The sequence below is a fragment of the Phallusia mammillata genome, chromosome 3 (assembly GCF_965637545.1).
Source record: "Phallusia mammillata chromosome 3, kaPhaMamm4.hap1.1, whole genome shotgun sequence".
Classification (NCBI taxonomy): domain Eukaryota; kingdom Metazoa; phylum Chordata; class Ascidiacea; order Phlebobranchia; family Ascidiidae; genus Phallusia; species Phallusia mammillata.
This window is the reverse complement of record NC_137254.1, coordinates 7,506,964-7,527,321: the sequence shown is the minus strand read 5'-3', so window position 1 is coordinate 7,527,321 and position 20,358 is coordinate 7,506,964. Positions and strand designations below refer to the sequence as shown.

The window sequence follows — 20,358 nt, the reverse complement described above, 5'->3', positions numbered from 1 at the left end:
CATAAAACGCCCTACTTCGTATTTGCCTGCCTTTTTGAATCCTTTTCCCTTTATTTACTCATACAAAAGATTTGAAAATGGATTGCTGAAAAGTACTTATCGCCACTGTTCACGTGTTTAATCAATACAAAATAACAGCTTTAGTATACCAACTGCAATTGGTTGCTCGTTCAATGCTCATGCAAAAACGATGTCATACTTAACATTGAAAACAGTGGTTATGACGACAAGATTTGTGTTGAACATTTTTTTATTTTGTATTGCCATGCAGGTCAAAGAGTGTATTTATGCTTGTTATATATTCAACCGTATTACGACCGTGTTGTTTATTTTCCTATCACAGTGATTGATTGTTTGCTTACCCGTATGTGACGCCACCCACCCTTTCCCACTCGACAAGCTAAACACGTATGAGACGCAACGAGGTTAAATTAAGACTCTAGTCAGCACACGCATAGTTATAAATACATTCTTGTATGAACAGCAATTGTGACTGAACGCGTGTAAATTAAACTGCGGTGTACATGTTAAACCGGCTAAAAGTTATTATCTACTCTATTATAAAACGATAATTTTGAATACATATATTGTAATTAGCTGTCTGTTACGTTTTGTTGTTGGTATTGCAAGCAAATAGTCAGGCAGTTTTAATCAGAAACTTGTTTGTCAGTTGATTTTAAGTTGTACGTCAGCGTTTTGGGTCACATAAGATCAAACAGAACTAGTAGCTCGCAGTAAACAAACAAGTTTGTATGGTATATTAAAATAAAACAAACTAGATATCACTGATGATGGCATGAGCATTTGCCGAAACGTTTGAACAATAAAGCATGTCGCTTTTAACGTCTATTTGGGCCGTTATTTTCACCATTAAAACAAACTACACGTGGAACAAACGTGCAACTTCTATAAAACATGTCACTCGAAATGTTGTATTGATTAATACACGGGCGTTGTTTTTTTGCTTTCCGCAGTAGAAGTAACAACCATTAAACAACATCCCCACTTGTTGGTTGTTGGAGACTGTGTGCATTTAAATAAAACTCCAGTGGGCAAATTATGCACATACTTATGTTTTTCAATTTCTGTAATAAACGCAGACTGGGACGAATTGCCAAAAACCTTGTTGAACTAATATATTGTTCTTCCGTTGAATCCGATTGGAATCCATGTACAGTTTGCAATAATGCAACGGACAGATGAGCGACCGAAATGTGTAACAATAACCTAACTTTTAATTCCTGTACACATAATTATAATCGTTCAAGGAATTGTCAACATATTTCAATTTACTAAGTTTGTGGAAATGTTAATTAATAGTATTTTACAAAAATCAAAAATTAATGTTTTACTGAACAATACATAGATCAGCCACGATACACCTTATCTATTCACATCGTATACATTCCCGGGAACTTAAATTTACGCAAGGCGAATATTACGAACGTTGGTGTCATCAAAAAAAATCGAACGTTTGTAAAGAATTTCTGGTCCTCTCACGCTTTTAGGACTTGACAAATGTTTGATGTTACATTCTAAAGCCGAAGGCCAAAATAGATTGCGAAGTCGACCGCTTATGGTTCGAAAAAGTAACTTTGTCTTGTGTGTTCGAAAGTTATTTGGTTGTTTGTTGTCACATTGGCTACAGCGAGATATATTGCCTAGGTTGAAGTCACACGAATATCGCGCATAAATTTGTACACATACAAGTTTTTATTTAAGCACTGGAGAAAGCATTTTGATTTTAACAGCGCCAGTGGCCTGTGTCCGATTAGTGGATTAGTTAGATTAGTTTTTATAAATGACGCTTGTAATCTGACACACAGGAAAAGGAAATTGTTACACAGCTGACTGCCGGATGGCAAAGCCAGTTAAAGTCGGTTAGCTCCACGCTTTGGGCGAGAATTAGACTATAGTTAGTAGCATAAGCGTTTGCCCTGTTTAAAATTCTCATGTTTAGTTCTGTAAACGTGCTAATGTGCCAACTGGTTTGTTTTTGCTAAGCAAGTCCAGAAATGTCAACCAAAGTTTTGATTGTTTCTTGGGATGCAATACAATTTATTTATGTTAACATTTAGACTTCGCAGCATTCTGAATACTTTGGTCTACACACTAAATAAATGGTTTTCTCGGCATGTGTTAATATGAAAACGCTTTCAGCCTGACCGTTTATTCAATTTGAAGTATATGTGGCATTGACTTAATTTGCTCAGATCACGGTTTGTGAAAGTTGGTGGCCCACCATCTCAACACCATTACAAGCTTACTTTGGTTTTTCCTGATTGAAAAATTGCATCCTTCATTTTGTGACTAGTTGAGTCTGACATATTATTGAGGTCTATTTAAACCATTTGATTTTGCCTCAGTTGGTTTGGCCCAGTTCCAGGTTTAAGATAACCATATTCATACTGGGATCAGCCCTGAAGCGTCGATGCAGACCAGCGATCACGGCATACATATCTATAAATCTTAGTACGCCAGGCCTATTACAGGCGTGTACCGAATCAGCTGGTCTCCCAAGCAATCCCATATAGCAAAGCACAGGCTAAATGCCTTGAACGCATTTTGATTATACCAGAGCCAGTGGACTGTGTCTGATTACTGGTTTTATAAATGACGCTTGTAGTCGGACACGCTGGAAAAGGAAATTGTTGCACAGCTGACCGCCGCATAGCGAAGCCAGTTGCAGCCGGTTAACTCAACGCTTCAGTCAAGAATTAGACTATAGTTTATCGCATAAGCGTTTGTTCTGTTTTAAAGACTGATGTTTGGTTCTGTTAACGTTGCAATGTGCCAACGAGTTTGTTTAGGCTAAGCAAGATAAAAATGTCAACCAAAGTTGTATATTGGGGTGCAATACAGTTTTTTCTACTTTTACATTCAGACTTCTCAGCATTATGCATTCTTTAGTCTACACACGGAATGAACTATTTTTTGCCATGTGTTAATATAAAAACGCTTTTAGCATGACCGTTTACAAAATTTGATGTGTATGTGACGGTAACTGCAAAAATTTTGTGACCAACCGTCTCAACAATATTACAAGCTTCTTTAGTTTTTGCCTATTGCAAATTGCATACTTCATTTCGTGACTAGTTGAGTGTGAGTTCTAGTCAAACCAAATTGATTTTGCCTCAATTGGTTTGGCCTAGTTTCGTACCGATTTAAGTGAGACGTAATCGGACGCGGTTAGCTTGAAACTGTATACTTGAGAATTATGATTGTAGATAGTTAATTGCATATTGTGTGTTTAGTTTATATGAATTGCATTACACCAGGGTGGTATTGTGCAGTATATATTACCTTAGCACACATGTTGTTTAAACTTGTAGCATGGTGTGAGTATACCTTTGCTTGTAAGTTCTGGTTGGTCGAAAGTATGTGTAACTATAAGTGAGTCAAACAATTTTAAACATGGTATTCCATTGTTTCAGACTAATCTTGTTTTAGCTTATAACATAGTACTCGGAAGTCAGATATTTGTTTTTATTATTTGAACAACTACATTGATGTGATGAAATCTCAGGATTTGGAATTTGGAAAAAGACACTTGTTGACTCACACTAAAGAGAAACCTTATCGATGTTTTGTTTGTGAAGAAAGGTTTGCTCGAAGTGGAAATATGAAAACATACATGTTAACCCATACTAAAGAGAAAACACATCGATGTAATGTTTGTGAAAAAAGGTTTGCTTATGGTGGGTATTTGAAAATACACATGTCGACCCACACTAAAGAGAAAACACATCGATGTGATGTTTGTGAAAAAAGGTTTATCCAAAGTGGACATTTAAAAAGACACATGTTGATTCACACCAAAGAGAAACCTCATCGATGTGATGTTTGTGAAAAAGAGTTCATTGCTAGTGGGAATTTGAAAAAACACATGTTGACCCACACCAAAAGGAAACCACATAAATGTGTTATTTGTGAAAAGAGTTTCAGTATCACTTCAAATTTGAAAAGACACATGCTGACCCATACTAACGAGAAGCCTCATCGATGTATTGTCTGTGATAAAAGATTTGCACAACACGGATATTTAAAAAAACACATGTTGACTCATACTACAGAGAAACCACATCGATGTGTTATCTGTAAAATGAAATTTTATGTCATTTCAAGTTTGAAAAGACACATGTTGACCCATACCAATGAGAAACCTTATCGATGTGATGTTTGTGAAAAGAGATTCAATAGTACTTCAAATTTGAAAAGACACATACTGACTCATACTAACGAAAAACCACATCGATGCATTGTCTGTGATAAAAGATTTGCACAACACGGTAATTTAAAATAACACATGTTGACTCACACTAAAGAGAAACCACATCGATGTGATACTTGTGATAAAGGATTTACACAAAATGGAAATTTGAAAACCCACATGTTGACTCACACTAAAAAGAAACCACATCGATGTGATACTTGTGATAAACGATTTACCCGAAATGAAAGTTTGAAAACCCACATGTTGATTCACACTAAAGAAAAACCTCATCGATGTGATGTTTGTGAAAAAAGATTCAGGTGTTCTTCAAATTTGAAAAGTCACATGCTGATTCACACTGAAGAGAAACCATATCGATGTGATGCTTGTGATAAACGATTTACCCAGAGTGGAAATTTGGGCCCTGGTTGCGAACCGCTGGATTATAGTATGTGTCAATGATGTGCCAAGTCACTGATGAGCTTTCAATGATGTTGTAAAAAAATGACTTCTTTATAAAGAGCAAGAGGAATTCTGTTTTGAATGTTTTCGACCACGGAATTGTCGCTCTGGCTTAGCTAGAACAGCTGCTTTGTAGTATGTCAGAACCGTTTAATTGATTGTTGGATTCGAACTGAACTTCAAGTCTATAATAACAGCTTTCTGAACGGTTTGATATAATTTAAATATTCTGCATTTAGGTTTCCATATACTGACACTATAGGAGTACGATTTAAGTGCGGTTCCGAAAGAATCCCAACCAAGCTGTCGCAACTCTCTATAAGTTTACTTAATTTAAAATCATTTTCTTTGAAAAACATAGAGATTGTGTTTGTGTCATTTTAGAATGAAGGCCTTCCAACCTTGGTGTTCAAGATTGGATATTAAATGCTCCAGAAGTTTGATTGTTTTGTAGTTTATTTCTACACAAAGCGAATCCACGTGTATCGGTTCAATGCAGTACAACAGAAATGTCGAACAGAATATAGAACGTTGATTGTGGAATGGATGCTCGGCCTATTTTACTATATATATATATATATATCGCTACGACTATGGCACTCACCCTTCCAGGCTGCAGGATAGTAATTTGTTTGGAAACGATTACGGAATGGTGGTAAGTTCATCCAAATTTTATGGTTGGTATGGTTAAATGATCAACAACGTGTGTTACTGCAGATCTCCTTCGAAAAAATCCATGTATTTATGTTTACCAAAATTCAGCATCTTGCCCAACGCATAATATAGATTATGGGGTGGATCTAAGGTATGTCAATAGAGGTTACTTTATTTATATTTTGATGACGTACTTTCAGTACCAGTTCAATTTTCCATTGGAAACGATTCAGTGGTTAACTCCATGCTGCCACCAATTGTTAAATCTCTACCGACCGTTTTTTTTTCAAGTTTCATGCTTATGGTAGAACTGGGAACGTCTACGCAATGTGTCCTGCTGTTAAGTTAGTACAACTATATCATGAATACGCCACATGTAATATTATCATCAATTCACAAGTAACTGTTATGAAGAATACTATTACTCTAAGAAAAAATTGTACATTTTTAAAGGCAACTGTTTTTTAAAAATATATTTAACCGAAAATAACTTACTTTTGTAAAGCTGTGTGTGCCTATACAGTTTCATAATATGCAATGAAGCGCAGTTTCAAGCTATACATTTTTTTTATAGTGTTGTTAAAAAATGTTTGATCCTGCTGAAAATGGCGTTTTTTCTGAGGTAAAGATAAACTAAATTGTTGCACCTGTAACTGATCGTACAGATTTTTTGCATTGACATTAAATCTCTTTTGATAAGCACGCAATATCAGATCGTAGTTATATAAACGGATTAGACTTACAATTATAAACTGTACGGTTGATGTAAATGTGCTCAACAACAATTTACTAATTATTTCGGAATTGGATACCGAAACTTGTGATATCAAACATTGTCATGCAAATTAATAATATTAATTTTAGCTATTTATTTTTTAAAGTTAACGATTGGAGAAATAAATTTGTGTTTATTGGAGGAGTGAAGAACCCCAAATCTCACTACTTGGAAGAAAGCAATGATTTTAGAAGTAAATTATCTGTTTTTCTACATTTATTTTGTTTCAAAGATATTTTGGCAACAAACGCAGATTGGGACGGATTGCCGTACACCTCGTTAAGTGAAACGACTCCGGTTGGTTATGTTCATTCTCAGAGAGATTTGGATTCAACCATCATAATATTTTATCGATAAATTTTGTCAAAATTGTGACAAAAACAAATGCGTAACAAATAGGGCTGGATGTGTTAAGTTAAAGTTTTAGGTTGCAAATTCTTTAACAACACGTTGAATCCCTTTTTACGTGTTTGTAATTATGTTGTATTACATGATTACTAGTTTCTTGTTTTAAGCAAATAACTTACATATTAAAAAATATGTTTCTCTACTATTTTTGCAAGCATGTCCAAGAAGCCATGTTTTCAACATTTAAAGATAACGAAAAATTGACCCAAATTTCAGTTTTGTGTTTATCTACAGATGTATTTTCACTTAAAAATTGCGTTGTTTAATATCAACACTCTATTGTTAAACACTACACCGTGATACTAAACAGTAATCAACAGTAGCAGTAGATTTGTCAGCCGAGAACTATGTTGAAGGTCAAATGCATATATCTGAGAAAAGAAGTCAAAATCTTGTTATTAACCACCAACAACCCTTAGCTTTTTTCTCTTTATCATTAATAAAAATAAATTAAATTCCGGCTCATTCATTTTTTTTCGCTCAAAATGAGTTGTTACCTGACACTTTGTTTAATTTCGTTGTGTATTCATAAACCGTAGTTTTCCACTTTTGTGTACAACCAAATGTGAAGAGTTCGCACGGGCAGTGTTTTTTGAGGTGTTTTTCAAATTTCTCCAGCGGTTTCCCAAAGAGCAAATATGGCTATTTTTGGTATTTAAATGAAACACTTGCGGTCTCTTACAACTACTTAGCGGTCACCCAAACCAAACCTTAAAAAAACCTGCGCACGCGCCATTGTAGCTGATAGCCAATGTAGCTGAATGAGTGTGTAACATCACACATAGTTGGCAGCTAAATTGAATATCAAAAAGCAGACAAAGTATACGCTGCCAAACGTTTTATTGACAAAACGCTACATACACCATTTTTCCCTGACTGCATGACCAGAGTCAAACTAGTCCATTGCTTCCTGTAACACAAAAGCGTGCGCACGTCGGAAGTCGCAGCTGCACAACCGATTGCTGTGTAAATTACTTTGTGTACGCAAAGCAACTAGAAACAGTAGTTGAAGTGCTTTGTTGGGACGATTTTTTATTGCTTATAGCACATACCTTTAATATTTTACCAGCGGTTTAAGTTGAGCGTGCAAAACTGCAGTTGTAAGTAAAGCTATTACTTGTAATATTTTTCACAAAGAGTAATAAAATTGGCGCACGGGTCTTTTCACCGGTGTCTTAGTAGGTGGCCGAGTACATTGACAGGTTCAATCGTGTTGACTGATCAGTCCCCAGGCCCAGCATATGTCTCATTCTATTCTCAGTTGAATACATTCCCGGGAGCTTTAATTTGCGTAATTCCATCGCCTAAGATTGTTTCAAAAATAAATATGCGTCGTATTGCGAATATTATGAAAATTGGTTGCATGAACTGTCTGCAAAAATCAAATGCTCACGAACATTACAAATGAAAACAAGTTTTTATAACACTAGAGAAAGCATTGTGATTTTACCAGCGCTGTGTCCGATTAGTGGTTTTACAACCACTGTGTCCGATTAGTGGTTTTACAAAAGGCGCTTGTAATCGGGCACGCTGGAAAAGGAAATTGTTGAACAGCTTACTGCTGCATTGCGCAGACAGTTGAAGTCGGTGAGCTCAACACTTCAGTCGATAATTAGACTACAGTTAATAGCTAAAGCGTTTGTCCTGTTTGGAAAGCTTATGTTTGGTTCTGCAAACGTTGCAAACGAGTTTGTTTTGGCTAAGAAAGCCCAGAAATGTCAACCTTTCGATTGTTCATTTGGGTGCAACGCAATTTATTTTATGTTAACATTCAGAATTCGGAGCATGATAAGCACTTTGATCTACACACTAAATTAATGTTTTTGTCTGCATGTGTTAACATAAAAACGCTTTTAGCCTGACCGTTTAGAAAATTTGTTGTGGGTGTGACTGTGAAAGTTTTGCGACCAACTATCTCAACAATATTACAAGCTTTCTTTAGTTTTGGCTTGTTGGAAATCTCATACTTCATGTTGTTACTGATTGAGTCTGACATATTGAGTTCCAGTCAGATTTTGCCTGAGTAAGTTTGGCCCAGTTTCGGACCAGTATAACTAAGGGGTAATTGGACACAGTGGAAAAGGAAATTGTTGCACAGCTGACTACCACATCGCGAAGCAAGTTAAAACAGTATTTTTGTTTACAGATAGTTAATCGCATTAATGTTTATTCTGTTGATTTGAATTTCATTACATCTGGGTAGTACAATTTATTTTATGTTAACATTCAGACTTCGCAGCGTTCTGAATACTTTGGTCTACACACTGAATGCATGCTTTTTTCGGCATGTGTTGACCTGAAAACTGTTCGGCCTGACCCGTAACTACATTTGATATGGATGTGGCAGTCGCTTACTTTGCCAAAATAACCTTTAGTGAAGGTTTTGAGACCCACCAACAAAGCTTTTTTTTGTGTTGACTTATTGGAACTTGTATGCTATAATTGGTTATCGGTTAAAAGCGATATTTTATTGAGCTCTAATAGAAAACAATTTTAAAAATGCCTAGGTCAGTGGAATCTGTCCTATAAGTTGATGTGGTACAGTTTCGAACTAATGACGCTTTTAATCGGACATGCAGGAAAATGGAATTGTTGCACAGCTGACTGCCGCATTGCGAAGCCAGTTGAAGTCGGTTAGCTCAACACCGCAGTCGAGAATTAGACCCCACACGAAAAACGTTCATCAGGTTAATTTGCTAATGCCGATTTTTTTTTGCATTCTTCTTGGCCACATCCTTTTTATTTTCCTTTCGGCGCGTACCTCCCAGTCTCGCCGACATGCGTTCACCACGCCCCTTGTCGTGTTTGTATCTGTGGTGCCTTTGCGGTGCGACAGCATCTGACGTAGGGTTGACTGGTTTAATCCCTACCAAGACCACACAATCGGTAAACATGCGACGGATTATATTCGTTAACTTAGGAAAGTAAGGCAAAGTGACAAAAGCACGCTCTTTGGACTGAATCTTTTTCCGTGCAACCTTAGTTTTTCGGTCACTGATAATGCAGTTCGGGTAGCCGTTTAACCGCAGGGCCTCGTGTACCCTTCGCAATTCAGTTTTACTGCCCATAACATGCTACCGTCCATAATTACACTATTAACTTTTCTGATGCCAAGGTATTGACGAGGGAAACTGATTTACACAAGCGGTTTCCTGGAGTGGAACATTCTCACACCAACACTATAAACGTTAAAACGGACGTTCTAATGCCGATAACTAATCGGTCGCTTTTGCACCATTGAGGTAGGTGTTATCACTCGGCCACTGCGTTTTTTTTTTTGTCAGCTCATTTGGTGTTTGTTTTATCGCCCTTGTTGCTTTATAACAACTTTTAGTTGGTAATTTATGACATTGCCCTGATCAAGGTGACTCGTAAGGGATATCAGTACGTCGGCATACTATCATAAAAACTACTGGATAAGCTAAAAAATTGTTAATGTGTAGTATGTTTTACCTTAGCACGCATGTTGTTGGAAATTATTAGTATGATGTAAATATATTTGTGCTTATACGTTCCGAAACGAAAAAAAGATTTCAACGAAACCCATATTGCTACTTCTTTTTGGTGTTCCCTTAGGCGCCCGTTCACTGATCTGTCCGGCACTTTGATATACAAAGGCTTTGGTTTAAACCGTGGTAGGACTTCAACCGTAGGAACCTGGATGTGCTGGTTAGTTTCTAGACAAAAACGAGAATATTTTATTCTTGGATACAGAAATTTCGACACCCTTGGTTGGTACAGTTTGTTAAGCGTACATTACAAACGAACCAGTATTACAAGGTACCTACAGTTCAAAATGAGTATAAAAACAGATGTTCTAATGCCGATTAGCTATAGGTCGCATTTACAACACTTAACTAGGAATTTTATCCACGTTTTATCAACATATTATCGCCGTTTTCGCGCCAGTGTCTTTTTTTGTTTACTCACGGGGTGTTATAAGAACGACTGTTTGGGTAGCTCACGTTACCCTGGTGTAGACCCCCGTATAAGCGGTCGAAACACCGTATGACTTGTTCACATTTGCCAGGCAAAAGAAAAGTCTATCTTTTTTCAGCTTATAACGTATCAATCGTAGATCAGCATAACGATTTTTTTTATAACACCTGAATAACTAATTTAAAGAAAGATGACATCAACGGATTTGGGCGTGGATCAAGCTGATATTTGTGATCAGGGGTTTTTGGAAGGTGGAAATGTAAAACGACATATGCTGAAACACAGCATTGAGAAACTTGTGATGTTTGCGATGTGATGTTTGTGAAAAAACTTTTACCCAGAGTTCGACTTTAAAAGACACATGTTGACTCACACCATAGAAAAACCTTATCAGTGTAATGTTTGTGGAAAGACATTTATTCGGCTTGGAATATTGAAACAACACATGGTGACACACACCAATGAGAAACCTCATCGGTGTGACGTTTGTGAAAAAAGGTTTGCTCGTAAAGATGTTTTGAAAAAACACATGTTGGTTCACACAGATGAGAAGCCATATCGATGTGATTTTTGTGATACACGATTTACACAGAGTGGAAATTTTAAAAGACACTTGTTGACTCACACTAACGAAAAACCTTATCGATGTGTTGTTTGTGAAAAGAGATTCAGGAATAATTTAAATTTGAAAACACACATGTTGACCCACACTAAAGAGAAACCTTATCGATGTTCTGTTTGTGAGAAACGGTTTGCTCGTAGTGGAGATTTGAAACAACACATGTTGATTCACACTAATGAGAGACGATATCGATGTGATACTTGTGGTAAAAAATTCACTCAACATGGAAATTTGAAGACACACATGTTGATTCACACTAAAAAGAAACCTCATCGATGCGATGTTTGTTACAAAACATTTACCCACTCTGGAAATTTGAAAAGACACATGTTGACTCACCAGAAAATGTAACTTTGCCGGTGTGATGTTCATTAAAATGTTTACTTGGGCTAAAACATTGCCCTTTTGTGCGGATTTTGTTTCTTAACAAGAAACATGTATCTCACAGAGCAACAATAATAAAGGTCACCCTATGTACAGTTAACGTCGTTCACCAAACCATTCAAATCTTGCATAAATTATGTGGGAAATTTGGCAGCTGTCAATGAAATATCCGATTGCTTTAAATTAGGAATGCCTTTACAATATTACAAAAAAAATTCTCGTTTGGTGCTGTTTTGTATTTTCAGTGGTCGTATTTCAAAATGACTTTTTACTGGGATTGAACAACAATAAACACGTTGTACATAATGTACATTACTTTCAAAATTTTTAAAACATTTAAGGCGTTGAATGTTTAACAGTTTAAACCAATTAACTCTAGTTTGACATTGGGTAAAATGTTTAAACAGACAAACCTAAATAGAAAATTCAAGATTAAATTGAAACACATTAGTATCAGAAAATTCTGGGATGAACAGTGAGAAGCTTTTAGGACATAGTCTCCAATAAAGCAAGTTCTTGTCGCTTCATACGCCTTTGGTTTATGGCAATTTAAAGAATCGGTACGAGGTGTTGACTACTTTCTGTTCAATTCTGAGCGTTTTCGTTGGTTTTTATGGAACCTGGCCAAGCTCGTAAAAAAACGTTAAAATAATAAAATTATTATGTGAAATTAGTAATGGTCTGGACTATAGTATAAATATACTATATTAAAAAAACTGTAACGTAGTCAGACACGTACATAAATATTGAACAACATAACTTTTTACAAATGGTTATCACTAGTAACTGCTTGGGTTTGTATAATTAAGGACTGAAAGATATAAGTGTGTGCAATAAAAAAAACTGTTTAAACATGATGCTAGAATTTTTTCCTCCAGTTCGTTTTCGCAACAATATTAGTTTGATCAAATTAATATCTGACCGACAAAACGCATTGACACTACGCTTGGTGGTCTATCCTTACCTTGTTACCCCTTTATTTTGCACTTTGATTGTCGGCGAGCACCTTAGTTTTCTAAATGAAATGCTCGACGTCATTTTTAGCTCACATAACAGTTTAGGGCTATAAATCATTAAATCTGTATTGTTATATAATTTCAAACCAAAATCGCTTTATATCACGTGGTTTTGTACATTGGTAATCATACAGGATTTTATTGGATGTTATTGCTTAGATTGGTGGAATGCTTATCATACATTCATGCGTTTATACCAAATAGTCCCCAGTGCTGAGTAGCATGCTGTAACACTGGCTAATTAAGCGCATTAAATTGAATTGTCAAACACAACATGTAAGTTAATCATTACAGTATCATAAATTATTACATTTAAGGCAAATAGATAATCATCATTTACTTTTGCCAACGAACCATGAACCACAGGTTCAAGCTGCTTGACACGCGAAAAAACGCACGGTAGTCAAACTCTCGCTTATTTCTGCGCGATATGAGCGCCCGAAATCTGTTTAGCGCAAAACAAAGACAGGAAAAATAAAGCAAGCTAACTTTTTGTAGGTCTGAGTGCAACGTTTGTGCCTTTTTGGTCCCATTTCGATACTGTTATCTAATTACGAACCCCCATTTGAGCTTTAATTATTTTTGTGCTTTTAATAGTTTCATTGATTATAATCAATCTCGTTATGCGCCAATCAACAAGTTGTCGCGGGACCCTTGATCAAAACTTCAAGCTCTACACCTATTTCCTGGCTCAGTGCAAGCAAAATGCATCATTTGTAAACAAAACGAGCTCAAAAATGTGGCCAAGAAGAGGCAAAAAAAACGGCATTAGCAAAACATGCTACATAATCACACAAATAACTTTTCTGCTGCTAAGGTGTTAGCGAGACTGACTTCCACCAGCGAGGTTTTCTAGATTCGTGGAACATACATTTTACACCAACACGATGAACGTTAAAACGGACGTTCTAATGCCGATTACTTATCTGCCGCTTTTGCATCATTGAGCTCGGTGTTATGTGATTATCACTCGACCATTGCGTTTTTACCACCGCCTTTGTGTGTGTTGTACCGCCCTTGTCGTTATATAACACTTTTGAGATTTCAATTTTTGTCATTACCCTGCTGAAGATGTCTCGTATGGTAGGGTTGCCCTTCGTCCGGATTTACCTGACATGTCAGGGAATTTAGTGTTTAAATCTGTGTCAGGGAGAAATGTTAAAATGTACCTAAAAGTCCGGAATTTAAGAAAAATTATTTGTATATATTATAAAATTAATGTACCAACGGAGAAAGTTTCTAGTATAGCTGCAACCGCGTCTATACCATGAGACGATAAGAGGTAAACTGGCGGCGCGCAGGTTAACGTACCTGTTACTGTTTGATGTGTGTGCGCGCGTAACAATACCTGTTTGTTACTATATGTTTAACAATATGCGTTAAATACACAAATAAAAATCCGCGTCTCAAGAAAACACAGCATTCGAAGCTACATGAGAACGGGGGAACTTTCATTTAACTGTGTACCTATTATGCAGGGACCTAAGTAACAACTAAAAGTCGAATGCGTGAGACATCAGAACATTTTTACAGAGGCATTTTTCTTCAAATTTGAAAAGGTCCTTGTGAATTTGTAAATCCCATCGTTGTTTTTTTTTTGCTAAACAGAAGCGTGCGCAGAAAGCTAATTGACAAGGATCAGAGTATCGTATGTAACGTTTTCTCGTGTCTCTGTCCGTGTGACTTCCCAATATTCTAATTCATTCCGGAATAGAAGTGTTTGGATCGCAAAAATGGTCAATGCAGCGGTTCTCAGACTGGGGTCCGCGGTCCTTTAGGGCATTTTGCGCGGACCTCGAAAAGGTGGAAGTAATTGTATATCCTTATTTGGCGTCAGGTTGTGCAACTGGATAAGTTGAAATCAAAGTTCAAGTGAGAATCGACCGTCTCCATTGTTAAACAATTGGCTATATTGCATGACAACTAACAAAAATGCAATTGTTCGCGCACAATTGTAATGTTTTTTGTCTTGTCTGTGATGTCAGATTTGGATCATTGTTATGCGCAATTTTGCATAACTAGCTAAAATCCTGCAATCAACTTTCTTTTTCTGAAATACACACTCAGACTTACGTCAACACAAACCATTATTTAGTGGTATGGTTTCTCGTGATACTCGAGTCATAACGAAGTTATACCCAAATCAGACAAATAAACAAGTAATAAGTAGTTAAATGAGTTAAAATTGAACACCAGTAACAAGTTCTAACAAAAGCGTCAATTCTGCTCCAACAGTTTAATTTAAACCAGCTATTAAATCACAATACTTGCAATACATGAAACTGTTTGCATTAAACTGAACACAAGCAGTAATTATTTTAATTCAATTTAAATACAACATTGGAAACATGTAGTTTGCCACTTGCCGTGTCATGAGTAATCAGCTCACGTTTCAAGTGAGACTCATACGAAGGGTTGTTGACCTCTGCTTTGAACGTTTTGTAAAACAGTGATAGCGAATTGAGGGAGTGTTTATAAGAACAACAACTATTTTAACTAATCAAATCGCATTTCACATTAAATTTTCTTTGTCTAAAACAACCAAATTGGACTTTTTTTGTAAGTCGCATGTTTGCCGGGCCGGAATTCTTCGATCTTAATCTGACTCCCACATTTCCAACTATGGTGGAGCTTGATCGGTATGAAGTCGTTTTAGAACAACTAAATTTTCGAACAACAGTTTAAAAAATGCAACAATCTTTTTTGTGTCTTTATTGCTTCGCGGCGCTGGCCTAGACAAAAAGCAACACAACGCAGAAAAGTAAGTGGTACGGTTATCTGAATTATACAATCCAAACCAGCGTCATGTCGGCAGTCGTTCAAACAATCTGGCGTAACTTATGTCACTTTCTGTTTCGGCAAGCGGAAGTTTGCAGATGTTGTTGGCTGAGACGGTGCTTGTGCGATGAGTCAATGCATCTTTTACGTTTTGCATAGCAAAACGTGATGTGACTAATTGTGTCGATAAATCATGTCTTTTGGAATTATCTTTTGGAACAAATTATTTCGGATGTTACCTTTTGTGAGTAAATAATTTACCAACAGCCGATACAAATTGTTTTGCAAGCAACATATTCAGTACAATTGAACTATCAATTTGTCATTTCAGGTCCTAATCGTCTCTATGATGATGACGTACTTTCAGTACCTGTTCAATTCTCCATCGGAAACGATTCAGTGGTTAACTCGATGCTGTCACCTAGTGTGAAACCTCTACCGACCGGTTTTGTTCAGTTTCGTGCTTATGGAAGAACTGGGAGCGTCTATGCAATGTGTCCTGCAGTTAAGTAAGTATAGGATCGCTGTATATTTAACAGTATTAGTAACCCAAATATCGTAATCGTACTACATTGAGACAATATAATTTAGCCTATTGTTGCTATAGTAATGTATTCAATCAATCGTTTGGAGCAGTGGCTCTAAACCTGCGGGTGACTATCCCCCAAGGGTACTTTGACGTTTTGTATAGTCTAATTACATTTTTATCATGTAGCTTCGTGACGTCAGTTATTTATGACCTTTTAGGTGATCGTTTTAGTATTTGTAGAGTAGGGATAAAATAAGGAGGTAAAATTCATCTGATATAAGCACAGGTTTTTTAGAAATCAAACACTAACTGGTGTAAATTGTTTAGAGTGAACGATTAGAGAAGCGAGTTTGTCTGTATTGGAGGAATGAACAACCCAGAATATCCCTATTTGGATGACTGTAGTGATTTTACTCGTAATTTGTTGTTGTTGCGTTTTTATTATGAATAATTTTCGTTTTAATTTTTTTTTGTTTAAAAATAGACTGAAACGGATTACATGGAACCACGTTAAACGAAACGACTCCAGTTGATTATGCTCATTCTCAGAGAGATTTGGATTCGACAATTATGATATTTTATCGTTAATAAGATTTAAATAACAATTAGGATGAGAAGATTTTGTAAATTGATTAAACAATCTATCCCACCAAAGTAATGATGACAACCTTTCACGTATAATAATGTGACATTATGTAGTATCAAGTACTTAAACATAATATTTAAACCTTTTTATTTGCAACTTTGCAAAAATGTATCAAAAACAAGCACTGGACGGTAAAACCTTTATACAAAAAAAAATCTCACTAGTTTAATAAATTTTGGCATCGAATAAACTAGTATGATTCTTTTTATACGTTTGCTAATTCCCTACTATAAAATTTTCATTCGCGTTAATTATAAAACTCTTTTTGTGTGTGATGATGTTACGCTGTAACTCTTTGCTTATTTCTTAAATAATCGGATCGTGCCGGCAAAAAATATACTGAAACATTCTGCCAGGACACTGTCCACAGTTTAAGGTTTATTGTAAGTGATCCATCATTTCAACTCAAGTCTGTAAAGAAAAGTATAACCAATAAGATTGTTTGAATAGTGCTTTGGAAAAATGCTTCTCTGTTACATGCAAAGGGATCTTTAAAAAACAAACTTAACTTAATAATAAAATAACTTGTTTTTAGTTTTCCACATTTTTTTTGTTCTAGTACTTTGGAATCCGTTTGTCAACTAAATGATTTGAAACAAAATCAATGTTCTCGATTCACACGACCTAAAAGGTCCCCATAATGTTGCTGGTCATAAGAATTGACCGCATAAGGTCGTATTGCTGCAACCAAATTTCTACAGAATCTTCAAGGACCTATTTATAATTTGTTAATGACTTTTCAACAAATTTAGGGGATTTGTGGTGGGAAAACAGCGTCATTAATGCTTAAATGCGCGTTAGTATGTCACGATTACGAATCATGATGATGAGTCACATCGCGTATGATCTGGTGGTACGTTATTTGTAGGTTTAAATTTTAAAGATTACATCAACACATAGCTGATGCAAAACTGTTCATTGTTCTATTGTTAACACAGTTTTATTAAAATAATTTGCGTACTAACTCTTTGTCTAGTTTTTTTTTGAAACTCTGTTTCTTACTGGTGTTTTCGGAGAAACTTCTAATGTTACCCTTTACTCCCGGAAATTCAGTTTCACTCTGAAACGAAAAAGCAGGTTGGGCATCTCTTCATTACTGCAAACTTTTTAAAAATCTTATTTATTCCTAAAATTGTTTTGCAAAGTAGTATATATTTATGCAAAAATAACACGAAATGGCTGCATTTGAAGGGTATTTTGTCCAAAAAGGCTAGATGCAAACGCTCTCTGTGGTTTATTGCACTGCAAACATAAATTTGAAAAACAAAGTTGACACAAAACTTTTTGCAACGCTACCCCCCCCCCCCCCAAAAAAAAAAAACAGAACAAATCGAACTAGTATTGTTAATTTTGTTTAAGGATGTCACCTGGCGTGCCATGAGTAATCATGTCATCTGCCATCCGTGCAACGCGTGACAAGGGTTGTCGACACCTGTGTTGAAGGAAGTACGCACTTGTTTGGATTGACAGTAGTATGTAGTTGAGGGACAAAGAAGGTGTGCTATATTAAAAAGTTAAGTTGATAGTATGATTACTATTCGCTTCTGTTAATCTTTTCGATGCACAGATGGAAGTATTTACTTTTAAAACACTGGTTATTTCACTTATGTGCAAGCAATAAGGAAGCAGATGCGCTTAGCAAACTGTCCAATGTCGTTAAGACCATCCTGTTTTTAGCTTATGGTGATTTGATTACAGTGGTGATCTTTACGTTCAGAATATTTTTAACAGATTTTCTTAGTCACTTAGATATTTCAACCTGCATAACCCAATATACTAAGGTGTCGCGAGTGATTGCCAAGTGTGCCTTGAAGAATATTTATTTCAGAATCTTCTTGCATATGTTCGAAATGCCTTGCACATATCGAGAATTTTACTTTAAATTTCTTACCAAAAGCAATGTCATCAATTACAATAAAGTTACAAAATAGTTTTTCAAATTGCTTTTTAATGATACGTAGAAAACACAACACAGACCAAGACCACATTGCAGTTACGAATCAAACTGCAAAATATACAATTCATTTTTCTAATGAAGCGTGCGACTTTTTTCGATTTTTTTTCGATACTTTTTTCGTTTCGATTAAACACATATTTTAAGTTTCTGTTTAAGCTAACTGTTGTTGGCTGATGAAGTGGTTGTGTCATGAGTCGTAGCAGCCAGTCATAAGTCTTAGCAGCCATGGGGCGTAGCAGCCAGAGCTTGTACGATTACATAGCAACACGTGATGTGAGAGAGTGTAAGACAAAATATATACTAGACCAAACTAACTAAATCACGTAGCTAACGACGAAATCCAGTAATTGTTTTTACGTTCAGCAGATTTTGGCAAGATTTAAACATGAATCATGATTATGAGAATAATGATGCTGGTGCTTACAAAAATATTGGATTAAATCGAGGTGACATTCGACAAGCTGCAACTAACAAAAAGAAAACAGGTACATTGTTCGAAAAAGACATTTAAACAATCGTTGTTAAAAATATTTTTAGATTTGCAAAACGATTCCATATTAACTGATTTTTATTAATAAGCTTTAACAGGCTCACTATTTTGCACTATAAAAACGTAATAAAGGATTAAGTAATAAAAACTTTATTTATGAAAGTGTTTTACACAGGGCTTATTTTTCAGATGAATATGTTCCAATGAAATCTACAGTTGAAATTGTTCATGATTATGGTAAGTCAGTTTTCAAACCCCTAAAACAACAAAAAAAAACAATTTAGGCCATAAGTTTAATTTTCACTACCGTTCTAAGTTTGTTAAAGTTTTCCCTTTTTCCTGATGAACGTTTTTATGTTCATTGTGTATACTACGCAGAACCTGTTACAATTTCACCAAGTATTCAACCTCAAGAAAAGTCTTCAAAAACTGTAATCATCGTCTTAGTTTCTGTAATCGTACTCCTTGTTGTTTTGTTATTAGTTGTTGCACTAGTCTTTTCCCTTACAAATTTTAACGCGAGTTAATCACTGATTCTTGATTCTGTTGTTTATCTGCATTGCATTTATATTGTTTGATTTGTTTTTTGTATAATTTTGATAATTTCTCATGTTTTTAGCAATTGTCTATTGTTACATTTGATGCGCTTTAATCTTAATTTACTTGATCAATAACAATAATGTTGTGTTGTAATAGCTTGCTACATTATTGATTAATTCAATTGTAAATGCATCAAGGGCGTTCGTGCTAGCAAACAAATGCTGTGGTATTTCTGCTGCGTTTCTATTGCATGTTAGATTGCAAGAGGCGTGGTTTTTCGTGGACTTAAAAAGTGGTACATCGAAATGATTAGTTTAGATCAGGGGTGGGCAAACTACGGCCCGCGGGCCGCATGCGGCCCGGCAAAGGAGTTTATGCGGCCCGCCAAATGTTAGCAAATTTTAAAGAGAAAGTTACCGAGCAACGCTGAATAGTATTATAAGCACAGGCGTACAGTTTTAAAAAACAATAAAAAATACCGAGGGTGCGACTTGCCGATACCTATACCATGTGCAGTATCTGTACCCGTACCATACTTAGGAACTAAACACAGATACTTTTTATATGCTTTAGCCTGTTGTTTCTGCCACATTATTATGCAAATAGTCACCTGACACAATTTCTTCGTTCGATAAAAGTACATAAAAGTAAAAGCGATTCACGTTTTTAAATACAGCCCACTTTGCACTGTTGACGCCAAAACACTTTGGAATAAGTTTAGGTCGTTGCATTACTTTGCAAACGGACAAAAAACGGCTTCAGAATCGTTAACACAGACCCGCACAACACCTAAAGATGGATACTAAAAGCGGCTCTCCTTGTTTAATGTTGGCGCAAGGAATTTATTAACAAAAATCGTGCTTGTTTAAATGCTTGTTTATTTTGAAACAATTACAATTGCAGTGTTTCAACCAATGTTTGTCCAATCAAGTGACAACAAACGTA

At 35.9% G+C, this 20,358-nt stretch overlaps 1 long non-coding RNA gene and 1 pseudogene across 2 annotated transcripts; both read left to right on the top strand.

Annotated features, from left to right (window-relative positions):
• Window positions 1-3,499: 3,499 nt before the first annotated feature.
• On the top strand, window positions 3,500-11,767 carry LOC145219398 (uncharacterized; annotated as a pseudogene).
• Window positions 11,768-13,225: 1,458 nt separating this feature from the next.
• Window positions 13,226-19,632, top strand: LOC145220450 (uncharacterized). Of its 2 annotated transcripts, XR_013858186.1 has the most exons (6): window positions 13,226-15,760; window positions 16,108-17,503; window positions 17,786-17,922; window positions 18,750-18,868; window positions 19,063-19,110; window positions 19,252-19,632. It is a non-coding gene; the product is annotated as an uncharacterized LOC145220450 (long non-coding RNA). The 2 variants fall into 2 exon arrangements; XR_013858185.1 differs by having other exon boundaries at window positions 17,786-18,868.
• Window positions 19,633-20,358: the final 726 nt, after the last annotated feature.